This window comes from Hyperolius riggenbachi, chromosome 2 (genome assembly GCF_040937935.1).
Source record: "Hyperolius riggenbachi isolate aHypRig1 chromosome 2, aHypRig1.pri, whole genome shotgun sequence".
Taxonomy (NCBI): domain Eukaryota; kingdom Metazoa; phylum Chordata; class Amphibia; order Anura; family Hyperoliidae; genus Hyperolius; species Hyperolius riggenbachi.
In genome coordinates this window covers 326,305,496-326,320,423 of record NC_090647.1, presented here as the reverse complement: position 1 = coordinate 326,320,423, position 14,928 = coordinate 326,305,496, and the positions used below count along the sequence as shown (strand labels likewise).

General features: G+C 47.6%; 2 protein-coding genes across 3 annotated transcripts in view; one reads left to right on the top strand and one right to left on the bottom strand.

Annotated features, from left to right (window-relative positions):
• CTPS1 (CTP synthase 1) overlaps window positions 1-10,870 on the bottom strand; it is an 82,514-nt gene extending 71,644 nt beyond the window's left edge. The window contains exon 1 of the mRNA XM_068269282.1: window positions 10,506-10,870. The gene's annotated coding sequence lies outside the window, so the exon portion shown is untranslated. The remainder of the gene's footprint in view (window positions 1-10,505) is intronic.
• RCC1 (regulator of chromosome condensation 1) overlaps window positions 1-14,928 on the top strand; it is a 78,632-nt gene that overhangs the window by 7,307 nt on the left and 56,397 nt on the right. The window contains exon 1 of one of the 2 annotated variants that reach the window (XM_068269283.1): window positions 10,624-11,081. The exons of the other annotated variant lie outside the window; for it this stretch is intronic. The gene's annotated coding sequence lies outside the window, so the exon portion shown is untranslated. Of the gene's footprint in view, window positions 1-10,623; window positions 11,082-14,928 lie in introns of those variants that run through there. 2 annotated transcript variants of the gene reach the window in all.

The following is a 14,928-nucleotide window of genomic DNA, read 5'->3' as shown; positions in this document are numbered from 1 at the left end:
GAAAGCCATTGTTAACAGAAAAGCATAAGAAGTCCCGTTTGCAGTTTGCCACATGCCATGTAGGGGACACAGCAAACATGTGGAAGAAGGTGCTCTGGTCGGATGAGACCAAAATGGAACTTTTTGGCCAAAATGCAAAACGATATGCGTGGTAGAAAACTAACACTGCACATCACTCTGAACACCATCCCCACTGTCAAATATGGTGGTGGCAGCATCATGCTCAGGGGGTGCATCTCTTCAGCAGGGACAGGGAAGCTGGTCAGAGTTGATGGGAAGATGGATGAAGCCAAATACAGGGCAATCTTGGAAGAAAACCTCTTGGAGTCTGTAAAAGACTTGAGACTGGGGTGGAGGTACACCTTCGAGCAGGACAACGACCCTAAACATAAAGCCAGGGCAACAATGGAATGGTTTAAAACAAAACATATCTATGTGTTAGAATGGTCCAGTCAAAGTCCAGATCTAAATCCAATCGAGAATCTGTGGCAAGATCTGAAAACTGCTGTTCACAAACGCTGTCCATCTAATCTGACTGAGGGCTCGTTTCCAGTATTGCGGTGCGGAATCGCCTGGATTCCACCGCTGATGAAATCGCATGCGGATGCGGTTACCCATGCGTTTTTTGCCGTGAATTTGCATACGTGAGGGTATATGCGATTTTAACCATGTCACTGTCTGTGTGAATTTACATTGGTACCTATGCGAATTCGTGGCAAAAAAAGCATGGGGAAAACGCATGCGATTTCCCTATTAAATACATTGCATGCGATTCGCATACATTCCACTCGCAGGCGAATTCTGCGGCTCTTTTGTGCGTTTTTTTCACTGCTGAAAAAGAAACGCACCTCAACAACGCTACAGTGGAAACAGGCCCATCCACTTGCATTACATGTGCGAATCCGCATGCGTTGGACGCATGCGGATTCACGATAGTGGAAACGAGCCCTGAGCTGGAGCTGTTTTGCAAAGAAGAATGGGCAAGGATTTCCATCTCTAGATGTGCAAAGCTGGTAGAGACATACCCTAAAAGACTGGCAGCTGTAATTGCAGCAAAAGTTGGTTCTACCAAGTATTGACTCAGGGGGCTGAATAATTACGCACACCCCACTGTGCAGTTTTGTCTTTTGTTTTTAAATGTTTGGAGTCATGTATGACTTTTGTTCCACTTCTCACGTGTACACCACTTTGTATTGGTCTTTCACGGTGGAATTCCAATAAAATTGATTCATGTTTGTGGCAGTAATATGACAAAATGTGGAAAACTTCAAGGGGGCCGAATACTTTTGCAAACCACTGTACATAGGAATGCTGGCAAGAGTCCATACACAGGCGCTACAAAGTAGAAGGAACATCCTTAGTTACCCAAATAATCTTTAACAACCTTCTGGCACATACAAGACTGAATACAGAATAGGGTCTCACAGTAAAACTCCAGTCAAAACTTATTTCATATTTTGAACAGTGCTGGGAAAGGTTAGATCTCTATCATACTTTCAAAGTGCCTGTACATCGGGCAATGTAAGGGCAGATTGACCAAGAGACAGATCTCTCTCTCTCTCTCTCTAATCAGAGAGATGCTGCTTCCGCCACTGTCCCCCAACTGTTAGGCTGCCCATGCAAAAATTGGTTGAATCATCAATCCAGCATTCTTCTTACGGCACTGATTTTATAAAATTATTGAATCTCTCTAGACGTATGGCCACCTTTATTGGAGTGCACACTGCAGAGATCCCACCTTATGCTGAGAACACACAATACATTTTTCCCGTTCGATTCTCTGCTCAATCGTTTTTCCCGCTCAATTCTCTTATCTTCTGCTCGTTTTCCTTATCTTTTTCCATTCACTTCTACGAGAAATCGAGCGGTAAAACGGTTGAGAGGAATATCGGACATGACCGAATTTATCAATCTAATGCATCTATCTAATGGAAAAACTTAACGTGTGCTCCCAGCATTACTTCTCATCCCCAAGACGACTGGCACTGAATCAGACAATTACATTTTAAACTAGTCACCTGAAATGTATCCAAGACAGTGTTCTCCCCAGAATTTTTTTCCAGCCGGGTGGCATGAAAAAGTAGCCGGGTGGGGAAGTAAGGTCACATTGAGTGGAGGAGGGTCACACTGGGGGGGAGGGGACGGGGGACGCGCGTGTGTGTGCGTGTGTGTGTGTTCACAAAAAGTGTCAGGTGGGGTACTTCGATCACCCTGGGTAATACTAGGTGTGGGAGAAGAGTGCGCCGAGTGCTACTGGATGTAGAGATAATACCACTGATAGCTATCAGGTGGGGAGGGAGATCTCACCCTTGGTGCAGCTGATGTGGGTGAGGTGTTCATACTAGATGCCTCACACTGTGTTGCTAGTGGATTGAGGGTACGTGACTGGCTGCTGCTAATGGACAGGGAACCATCTCTCTTTGGGTTATATGGAGGGGGGGGGGGGGGGGGGGGTGTGACTCGCACTGTGTGATGCCGATGGGGAGGTGCTGGTGGACAAGGGAATCAGACTATGGGAGTGGGAGAATGGAAAGTAAAATATACACACCCACCCACACGGCTTGCATAGGCAGAACAAACAGACCCATCAGAGTCCAGGAGAGATTAATTTATGAAGGATTTCAGTCTGGAGACACAGGACTTTCCCCGTCACAAGCACACATATAGAACAAGAGAGCAATGTGCTTCCACAGCCACTGGCTCTCAGTTATGTCTGCAGTTTACATTGCGGCTGACTCCAGACAGCATTCCATCTCTCACCGTGACCTGCCCAGGATCCTCCTGCTATAAATCACAGCCCACCACACTGGTCCGTCCTGCTGTCAGCTCCCCTATGACTCCAGCACGTGTTTCTCCCCATGAATCACAGACCGTCGCACTGCTCCGTCCGCTTTATGCACTGAACTTCGTGCACATAAATTAACATGTTCAGCCGGTGAATGATTGCGCTCTGCCTGCCTCTAGTCTCTGCCCAGCACATCCCTGCACAGCTTACACTTACAGACAGTCATGAGCCTCTGCACTCTGCAGTGATAGTCGGCAGCTAGCGCAATGGTCACACCTCTTACCATGCGCTGAGCCAATCAGTGCAGGATCTCACCGGGAAGCATGAGATCTCGTGTGCAGAGGGGAAGAAGCACATCCTGACAGCCGGGCACTTGTCAGTGAAGAGTGCGGCTAGTGGTGATTTCATCAGCCGGGCGGTAACTTATCTTACCCGGGCGCTCCGCCCGGGTGATTGATCCTGGGGAGAACACTGCAAGAATAGATCAGCAATTGGAACACAATTTTTTTTTCTATAATCAGAACCTCCTAATGTGGGATTCTCCCCTCTGGGGAGATTTTTCCTATTTTCCAGTAATCTCTCTACTACTGGAAGTGAAGGGAATCTACACACAGGAATAATGGTGACCCTAAATAACCTCTTGTAGTTGCTTCTACTACAGTCAGTGTATAGATCAGATGCTCAACTCTCTGCCAAGACCATACTATCCTATGGAAGGGGGACATCAAGGAGGAATATTACAGTCATGGAAGTAGGGAAATTACACTACAGTATTGTTAAAACTAAAACATTTTCAAAAACAGACCGGTGCTACACAGATCTTTCTTCAATGTATTACCTTTACATTTCAATAGAAAAGGAGGTAAAATTCATTTAGATAGTAGGTTGCATGACCGAGCAATAAACCATTAAAGCTGCAGTGGTCTGAATGGAAAAAAAGTGTCTGTTCCTTAAAGGGAAGGTTCAGGGAGGGGATTAAAAAATAAAAATAAATTTCCACTTACCTGGGGCTTCCTCCAGCCCGTGGCAGGCAGGAGGTGCCCTTGCCGCCGCTCCGCAGGCTCCCGGTGGTCTCCGGTGCCCGACCCGACCTGGCCGGCTGCCAGGTCGGGCTCTTCTGCGCTCCATTTCCTGGCACTTCTGCGTCCCACGCCGGCGCGCTGACGTCATCGGACGTCCGCCGGGCTGTACTGCGCATGCGCAGAACTACTGCGCATGCGCAGTACAGCCCGGCGGACGTCCGATGACGTCAGCGCGCCGGCGTGGGACGCAGAAGTGCCAGGAAATGGAGCGCAGAAGAGCCCGACCTGGCAGCCGGCCTGGCCAGGTCGGGCACCGGAGACCACCGGGAGCCTGCGGAGCGGCGGCGAGGGCACCTCCTGCCTGCCACGGGCTGGAGGAAGCCCCAGGTAAGTGGAAATTTATTTTTATTTTTTTAATCCCCTCCCTGAACCTTCCCTTTAAGGGGTTTTATGACTGCAGTCCTTAAGTGGTTAATATTAACATTTTAAAATCAGTAGTATATCAATTTAAAAGATGGAAATAAAGTTTAGAGTCAAATACATTTTTTAGTAGGAAAATAGATATATTTACATAGAAAAAGAGACAAAGTCCTGAAAGAGGGACAAATGAGGAAGGAAAAGGGACAGGGCCCCCAAAGAGGGACTGTCCCTCTGAACGAGGGACAGTTGGGAGCTATGCTTCTATTACTATGAGTATATCTTAAGGTGGCCACTAACTGTCCAATTTCTAGTGAAAATTCATTTGAGCGATCAAAACTACACCTTCAACTAACCAATCATTGCTTCCTATCTATCACGACCAACAAAAAAATCCAAATTTTGGTTCGACAAAAATTCAATTGGACGATTGTTTTTATAATCGTTCATTATCGATTGTGCCCATTAACTGAGATTATTTACAACGAATCCGATCAGAATTTCTGATCACTCTAAAGCTGGCCACTAACGGTCCAATACTCTGCTGGAAACTACTACTCTGTATCCACAACTGCCTCCAATGCTGTTGCTCAAAATGCCACTGCTGGACATATGTTGCACTACCAAGTAGACTCTTTATGTACACAGGTTTGCTTGCACTAACTTCATACTCATATAAACTGTTTAGGAGTTGGAAATTTCCTGCTGATAATCATTGACACTTACCATGTTTACTGCACTTTTTCTTATGTTCTGCCTGTCTGCAAACATCTACAAGTTGCATTGCAATATGCATCCTCCCAGTGTACCTCACTCCATATTCATTTCATCTGCTCTGCTTTGCTCACCTTACTCAGCTTCTCATGAACTGTTAGCTCTCCTGAAATCTCTCTCTCCCTCCAGCAGCTCAAAAACCTCACAAACATTTAAATCCCATTCACATTTGCTTACTCTCTCCCTCCTACTCTTACTTGCTGCTGGTGATATATCGCCTAACCCTGGGCCACAGCCTGCTGCCAGACAAGCATCCCCTGCTGACCCGCTTCACAGCTCTCTGTCCACAAATAACTTCAACACCCATCCTCGCCCCAACCTCATTTCCATCCATCCCACTCACAAGCACATGCTCCCCCTACCCTGCGGTCTCTGGAATGCCAGATCCGTCCGCAATAAACTTACAGAGGTCCACAACCTCTTCCTCTCCAAATCCCTCACCATCCTCGCACTCACTGAGACATGGCTCACCCCCTCTGACTCTGCCGCAGAGGCTGCCCTCTCATACGGGGGGCTTCACCTCAGTCACACCCCCAGACCAGACAACAGGACCAGGGGAGGGGTGGGTCTGCTCCTCTCCCCATCCTGCACATTCCGTGTCCTCACTCCACCTTCCTCCCTACAATTCACATCATTTGAGGCCCACACTATCCGCCTCTACAATCCCCTCCCAGCCATTGTTGCAGTCTTATACCGCCCTCCGGGCTCCACACGACAATTTCTCGACAACCTTGCCTCCTGGCTCCCACACATCCTCTCCTCTGACCTCCCCACCATCATCCTCGGGGATTTCAATATACCCATCAATGAACCCAAGAACTCTGTTGCGACCCGGCTACTCACCATAGCCAACTCACATGGCCTAGTACAACACACCAACGCCCCCACTCACACTGCACGTCACACTCTTGACCTTATATTCACTAAATCCACCACCATTGCAGACCTCGACATCGCACCATTTCCACCCTCAGACCATTACCTTCTCGCCTTCAACCTCCTCACGGAAGGCACCTCCAAACTACCCGCCCACCCACCTGGTCGATGGCAGCGAGACCTACGCAAGCTCAACCCTGGCGTCCTTGCCGACTCCCTCCATGGCCTATCCTCCACTCTCCCCACCCTAACCTGTCCTAATCTTGCTGCAGCTCAGTATCACCAAATTCTCTCATCAGCCCTAGAGAAAGCTGCTCCACCAATATTCCGCCGCAACCGACCCCCTAACCCCCAGCCCTGGCGCACTACCCATACTCGCAACCTCCAGAGGGAAACACGCGCCACTGAACGAAAATGGCGGAAAACTCGACTAAACCAGGATTTCCTACAGTACAAGACTAACCTGCAGCAGTTCCACACTGCCCTTGCTCATGCAAAGCAGGAATACTTTACCAAGCTCATCGGAGCACAAGCTTCCAATCCCCGGCGTCTTTTTAGCACCTTCAACTCCCTGCTTAAACCCACCACCCCACCTTCTGTTTCCTCCCTCTCTGCCACAGATTTAGCCACCCACTTCACCAACAAAATAGTCTCCATCCGTCAGGAAATATCCAATCTTCACCTCCCACCTGCTCACAACCTACTCCTTCTCCACCCTATCCTCCCCTCACCTCCTTCACTCCTACTACCACTGAGGAGGTCAACCACCTACTGCAGACTTCCCATACCACTACCTCCCCCCTTGACCCTATCCCTTCTGATCTACTTCAGCCTCACTTCACGGATCTGGCCCCAGTCCTCACTACCATGTTTAACCTCTCCCTATCCACAGGCACCTTCCCCTCAGACTTCAAGCAGGCCACTGTACTGCCTCTGCTCAAGAAACCCTCCCTCGACCCCTCGCTACCCTCCAACTACCGCCCGATCTCCCTCCTCCCCTTCGCCTCAAAACTCCTTGCGCGTCTGGTTCACAAACGCCTGACCCAGTACCTCAATGCCAACTCACTACTAGACCCACTGCAATCTGGATTTCGGCCTGCCCACTCAACCGAAACGGCTCTCACCAAAGTGGTCAATGACCTTGCCTTAGCTAAAGCTGAAGGTAAATACACCATTCTCCTCCTCCTTGACCTTTCAGCAGCTTTTGATACAGTAGATCATCCCCTACTCCTCCAGTCCCTCCAATCCATGGGCATTCACGATCTCGCCCTGACCTGGCTTTCATCCTACCTCTCCAACCGCTCCTTCACGACCTCCTTCAATGAGTCCTCGTCCACCCCCAACCACCTCTCAGTGGGAGTCCCCCAAGTCTCGGTCCTTGGCCCCCTACTGTTCTCCCTATACACATCCTCCATTGGCAAGGTTATCTCCTCCATCGGTTTTAACTATCATCTGTATGCAGATGACACCCAAATCTATCTCCACACCCCTGACATATCCACCACTACCATGGACAAGGTCTCCTCCTGCCTATCTGCCATCTCCTCCTGGATGTCCGCTAGGTTCCTAAAACTAAATCTAGACAAAACGGAATTTATGATCTTCCCACCCCGGTCATCCCTGGACCTCCCAGATGTGCAGGTCACTGTTAACCACACTACTATTCACCCTACCTCTCAAGCCCGCTGTCTGGGTGTCACCCTGGACTCCGCACTCTCCTTCACTCCCCACATCCAAAACCTCACAAAGTCCTGCAACTTCCACCTTCGTAACATCTGTAAGATTCGCCCTTTCCTGACCCCTGCCACCACCAAACTCCTCATCCATGCCCTCATAATTTCCCGCCTCGACTACTGCAATGCCCTTCTGTCTGGACTCCCTAAGACCCGAATAGCCCCACTGCAGTCCATCATGAATGCGGCTGCCAGAATTATCCACTCCTCCCATCGCTCCACCAGGGCGGCTCCCCTCCGTGAATCCCTCTACTGGCTTCCTATCCAGTCCAGAATCAGATTCAAGATATTGTGTCTGACCTACAAATCCATCCACAAAACCTGTCCAACCTACATTTCTGATCTTACTCAGAGATACACACCAAGCCGCTCACTCCGCTCCTCCAATGAACTTCGCCTGACCGTCCCCCGCATCACCCAGTCCCATGCCCGCCTCCAAGACTTCTCAAGAGCCGCTCCGACACTATGGAACTCCCTACCTCCACCCATTAGGACAGCCCCCTCCTTCAACACCTTCAAGAAGGCCCTCAAAACTCACCTTTTCACTCTTGCCTACCACCCCTCACAATTGCTCTAAACCCACAGCCGAACTCTGGTCCCCTACCTCTCGTGTCCATACCTCTCCCTCTAGATTGTAAGCCTTTGGGCAGGGTCCTCACTCCTTTTGTGTCCTACCTGATCATGCACCTCTATTACTGTGCACCCATGCTATGCATTTGAGTGAACCTAACTTGCCTAACTCCATGCTCCCATCCAGTGACTGACTAAGCATTACCTTGTACTCATACTGTGCGATCTGGTTTTCTTGTATTCCTGTATTGTCATATTGCTGTTTGTCACCCCTAAATATTGTCTGTAACCTAAATTAATGTCCAGCGCTGCGTAATATGTTGGCGCTTTATAAATACAACAAATAAATAAATAAATAAATATCTAGCGAAAAATCATTCGAGCGATCAGAAATTCTGATCGGATTGGTTGTAAATAATCTCCATTGGTGGACACAATCGATTATGAACGAGTGAAAAAAATGTCGCCCGAATGAATTTGTGTCGAACTAAAATTTGGATTTTCTTGGTGGTCGTGATAGATAGGAAGCAAAGATTGGTTAGTTGATGGTGTAGTGAACGATTTTTCGTCCGATCAGAATTTCTGATCACTCGAACGATTTTTCCAGGGCTGTGGAGTCGGAGAGTCGGGCAATTTTGGGTGCCTGGAGTCGGAGTCGGAAAAAAATGCACCGACTCCGACTCCTAATGAATTTGTAACTGTAATTAAAATAGAAAATATGATAAAATGTTCTATTTCTCAGATAATAGTCATTAAATATAATGTATATATACAGTAATAGCTATGCTTAGTCCACAAAAATAAAACAAACCAATCAAAATTAGTTACTTGTGCTGCTTCAATAAAGCAGTCCCCGTATTTTTAAGGTCAGATATACATATCTGATTGTGACTGTATATATGATGTGTACACAGGAATCTCTTATATATACTAAATAACATCTATGCTGTAAGAATAAAGCCTGATGTGTAGCTGTGTCACTAGTAGAGATGGTCAACGAGATGGAAATAATTCTGCATTGATGCTGATTTATGCAAATGTATGCACTCCCTTTGCTGATGAAATCAAATAATTTGATGTGTTATTAAAATTTGGTTTGGTGACTACAAATTAAAGGGTAACTGAGACGGATGAAAAGTAAAGTTTTATACATACCTGGGGCTTCCTCCAGCCCCCTTCAGGCTAATCAGTGCCTCGCTGTCCTCCACCACCCAGATCTTCTGCTATGAGTCCTGGTAATTCAGCCAGTCAGCGCTGTCCGGCCGCATGCCGCTCCCACAGCCAGGAGCATTCTGCACCTGTGCAATAGTGCTGCACAGGTGTAGTATGCTCCTGGCGGCGGAGTGTGTGCATGCGCACTACGCCTGGCTGGCTCAAGTACCTGGACTCATAGCAGAAGATCCAGGTGGTGGAGGAGGACAACGAGGGACTGATTATCCTGAAGGCAGCTGGAGGAAGCCCCAGGTATGTATAAAACTTTAATTTCATCTGTCTCAGGTTTACTTTGTTACACAGTAGTACTATACTCTACATATGCACTCCCCACAGAGCTACAGGGAATCCACTGAGAATGCTGTGCACATTGAACACAGAGGTGTTGTCTGTTTACAATCTCCTCATTCCCCTGCAGAGTACCTGCACATCATTCTTACATGTACCCACACTTACATTGCCTAGGGCCTGATAGATGTTCTTTGTTCCGGTTTGTACCTTTTACAAGTACTCTTACCAAGGACTAGTTTTAGTCTAAAGGGAATAAATATAGTAGTCTACATATCCTTCTCACTTCAGTTGTCTTGTAAAATTCCTAAGCGTTGGCAGTTAAGAGACGAATTTCATGTTACATACTTTTAATCAACAAAATTGTAATATGCAAATTAGAGGAGTCGGAGGAATCCTAAACTGAGGAGTCGGAGTCGGTGGATTTTTGGACCGACTCCACAGCCCTGGATTTTTCACTAGAAATTGGACAGTTAGTGGCCACCTTAACGAAAGAAATTGGACCATTAGTGGCCAGCTTTTTTAGCCATCACTGGTGAGCAGCTGTGGCATGTGCTACGCTGAGGATCTGCCAGCCGACTGATACAGCATCACGTGCTCTTGCCATCCACTTCACTGGCATTAGTGGTCGAAATGAGGGTAGAACGATGGCTGCTCACTAGCTCGCGGTTAGGAAGAATCATTTCACAAGTGACCGGTTACATCCACAGATCAATACATGGAATTAGCCCCTCACTCACTCTACATACACAGAATACAGCCAACCCCGGGACTTCCATCCCTGCCGGTGACAACACCGGGAGTAGATGGGGAAAAGCAGACACTCACCAGCCTCTCTGTCTTGCCGGTGTCCCACGTGCTGCTGCTGGGGAAGTCTCAGACTGAACAGCAGCGGGAGAAGCGCGCAGGACTAGAGCGCCCCCTGGCCGCACATCCGGGGATGTACAAGAAGCCACCTGAGGTCACACAGCTATGTGCGCCTAGCAGTCTTTATTTATTTGTAACACACATCTACGGGCGCTGAAGTCTAGGGACACGCAGAGCAGATCACGACTGACGGGAGAGGGTGATGTATTCTGTAGGCTGGGGCTTTTCTTTACACGACAAGAGCACATTATTAGGCGACAGCGCCTCATTCCTATCACGTTTGCGGTAATAGTCTGGTCACGTGATGCTCCAATTCACACAGGTTTCTCAGTATCGCGTTCTCTGAAGTGCGAGTGGTCGCAGAATTGTGACGTCAATAGAGCGTCGCACGTGGTGAACAGCTGCTTGAAGGGGGTACTGCGCGGCAAACAGTGCAGAGGGGAAGCTGGAAAGGAGACGCGTGTGTTGATCGGCCTGTACTATCCGTCTATAGTGCATACCATACAGGGAAGAGGGCTCCACCGTGTCCGGATAGCTGTGAGTAACGTGTGTCCCGACTGTATGTGCGCCCTATGCGGGCTACTAGTTGTGCTACACAGGTGATGGCTATGCTGAAATGTTGGAACACCGGCTTGGCCCTTCCGGTCACCTCTGTTAGCTTCACTCAAGGCACGTGTTAACGTTTATTTCATAACTTTGTTTCAAGGGAAGCAAGGTGCGTGAACTAGGCTGTGCATTTTATAGTGGACCCGAACTTTTGCACAGGACAGAAAGAAAACCGAGAAATGCACCCTGTATGTATTCAGAATTTAGCTTGGGTGATAACAATATGCCCGCTTCCATGAAAGCAGGAAGTAGATATACATCTGCAGTATATTAGCTGTAATGAAGAAATTGTTTTCTTTAAAGGGGAACTGAAGAGAGAGGTATATGGAGACTGTCATGTTTATTTCCTTTTAGACAATACCAGTTGCCTGGCAGCCCTGCTGATCCTCTGCCTCTAATACTATTAGCCATAGCCCCTGAACAAGTATGCAGCAGATCAGGTGTTTCAGTGGTTCAGACTTATAAGTCTGATCTGACAAGAATAGCTGCATGCTTGTTTCTGGTTTTAATCAGATACTACTGCAGAGAAATAGACCAGCAGGGCTGCCAGGCAACTGGTATTGATTAAAAGGAAATAAACATGACAGCCTCCATATACCTCTCTCTTCAGTTCCCCTTTAACCTGCTGGGCGGTCTGGACGAGCTCAGCTCGTCCAGTACCGCCGGAGCCTGCCGCTCAGGCCCTGCTGGGCCGATTTGGCTCAAATAAAAAGCAGCACACGCAGCCGGCACTTTGCCAGCCGCGTGTGCTGCCTGATCGCCGCCGCTCTGCGGCGATCCGCCGCGAGCAGCGGCGAAAGAGGGCCCCCCTAGCCGCCTGAGCCCAGCGTAGCCGGAACAAAAAGTTCCGGCCAGCGCTAAGGGCTGGATCGGAGGCGGCTGACGTCAGGACGTCGGCTGACGTCGATGACGTCACTCCGCTCGTCGCTATGGCGACGATGTAAGCAAAACAAGGAAGGCCGCTCATTGCGGCCTTCCTTGTTTATTCTGGGCGCCGGAGGCGATCGGAAGATCGCCTCCGGAGCGCCCTCTAGTGGGCTTTCATGCAGCCAACTTTCAGTTGGCTGCATGAAATAGTTTTTTTTTTATTAAAAAAAAAACCTCCCGCAGCCTGCCTGGCGATCTTAATAGAACGCCAGGCAGGTTAATGGTTATTATGCTGTTGTGTATCTTTTAGAGCAGAGATGAAGTTCTGAGTTCAAGTCCGCTTTAACCTTCTTTTGAGGTACAAATATTTTGTATACAGCACTATACCATTATACTATTCACACAGATAATTAGTTACATGAATAGGAAACTATGACAAAGATTATTTTAAAACTTAAATAAGGGGAATGTGGAGGCTGCCATTTGTATTTCCTCTAAAATGACACCTGAAGTGAGAGGGATTTGGAGGCTGTCATGATGTTTATTATTATTTTTAACGGGAGCTTCGTGCCCTGGATGTGCATCCAAGAAATCTCCATCAACTGCAAGATGCTATCCTATCAATATGCGCCAACATTTCTAAAGAATGCTTTCAGCACCTTGTTGAATCAATGCCACATAGAATTAAGGCAGTTCTGAAGGCGAAAGGGGGTCAACCACCATATTAGTATGGTGTTCCTAATAATCCTTTAGGTGAGTACATATGTGGTGGGTTTTTTTTTTGTTTGTTTTTGGATAATATAGCTGACAGCTCTTCTTTAAAGCAAACCTTAAAGTGAACCTTAAGGGTCAAAGATAAATTGAGTTTTACTCACCTGGGGCTTACCTCAGCCCCCTGCAGCTGATCAGTGCCCACGACGAGTCGCTCTGATGCTCCGGGTCCTGCTGGCGGCCACTTCCGGTTTCGCCGTCAGGCTGGGGAACACGTAGTATTAGCCGCGTTCCCCAGCCTGAAGGGTCCTGACAGCGAAACCGGAAGTGGCCGCCAGCGGGACCCGGAGCATCAGAGCGACTCGCTGTGGGCACCGATCAGCTGCAGGGGGCTGAGGTAAGCCCCAGGTGAGTAAAACTCAATTTATTTTTGACCCTTAAGGTTCACTTTAAGCAAAAATAAAATTTTGAGATAATTGATTGTATGTGTAGTACAGCTAAGAAATAGAATATCAGTAGCAAAGCAGAGAGTTGAGAATAAGTGTATGTACAGTGGCAAGCACACAAATAACTAGACTATGTTCCTTTTTTCTCCTTTTTTTTTTTTTTTTTTTTTCTTCTTCTTCTTTCTCTGCCTGAAAGAGTTTCTGTCCGGGTTGGGACCAGGTCGGACTGGGTCAGAATATAGCATACCCTCCTTGATAAGTAATTACAGCCATAAAACACTTTCGTGTCAGTAAATAGCTTCTGAGAGCAGGAAAGAGATAAAAAGGGTCCATAATTCCAGGGCCGTGGAGTTGGAGCAATTTTGGGTACCTGGAGTCAGTTGGAGGAAAAAATGCTCCGACTCCTAATGAATTTAAACTGTAATTAAAATAGAAAATATGATAAAATGGTCTTTCTCAGATAAGTCATAATCAATAATTTATATATACAGTAATAGTTCTGCTTAGTCCGCACAAATGAAATAAACCAATCAAAAAATGGTTACTAGTGCTGCTTCAATAAAGCAGTCCCTGTATTTTTAAAGTCAGATATACATATCTGATTGTGACTGTATATATGATGTGTACACATGAATCTCTTATAGTAAGTAACCTCTACGCTGTAAGAATAAAGCTTGATGTGTAGCTGTGTCACTAATAGAGATGGTCAATGAGATGGAAATAATTCTGTGCTGATGCTGGTTTAAACAAATTTATGCACTCTTTGCTCATGAAATTAAATAATTTGATATGTTGTTAAAATTTGGTTTGATGACTACGAATTAAAGGGTACCTGAGATGGATGAAAAGTTAAGTTTTATACATACCTGGGGCTTCCTCCAGCCCCCTTCAGGCTAATCAGTCCTTCACTGTCCTCCCCGCCACCTAGATTTTCTGCTATGAGTTCCGGTAATTCAGCCAGTCAGTGCAGTCTGGCCACATGTCGCTCCCACAGCCAGGAGAATTCTGCACCTGCGCAATAGTGTTGTGTGGGTGTAGTACACTCCCGGCGGCGGAGTGTATGCATGCGCACTACATCCGACTGGCTCAAGTACCTGAACCCATACCAGGTGGCGGAGGAGGACAGCGAGGGACTGATTAGCCTGAAGGGGGCTGGAGGAAGCACCAGGTATGTATAAAACTTTGACGAAAGAAAGCAGGCGGTTGGCACTACAGCGGTTGTAACATTGACTACTCAGCTTCAAGGACATGCAGTATGCACTGGAGGATAAAAGATGCACCTCTTCTCTAGAACCTCATCAGTGTTCTCAAGCTAGGACATCAAGCAGCAAGCAATTAAGGAAAGCTGGCACTGCTGCAAGTGTTCAATTTATTGTAGCATTCATAAAGTGCAAACGTGCAACATCTTGCAGATATGCAAAAAACAAGCACAAACCCTTGTGAGAGGAGGCGTGGGTGGTGGTGGGTGCTGGGCACAGGATGCCTGATGGCCGTTTCGCACTGGTAATCACTTCTACGGAGGCTGCAACGTTGTGGGCAAAGGCTCTTGGTTTAATACCCTCCAGAGCCGGCATGTAGCGTTTACTTCCGGTGGCAGCGCCGCCCATATTTCCGCGTCACATGTGCGTATGTATTGACGCCTCGCGTCAACGTACATCACACGCGTACGTAATTCCGCATGGCACCTGTAATGTACGCATGTCAAATGGATACATGCGTACTGCATTATTATGCTTATGGCGCATGCGTAAAAG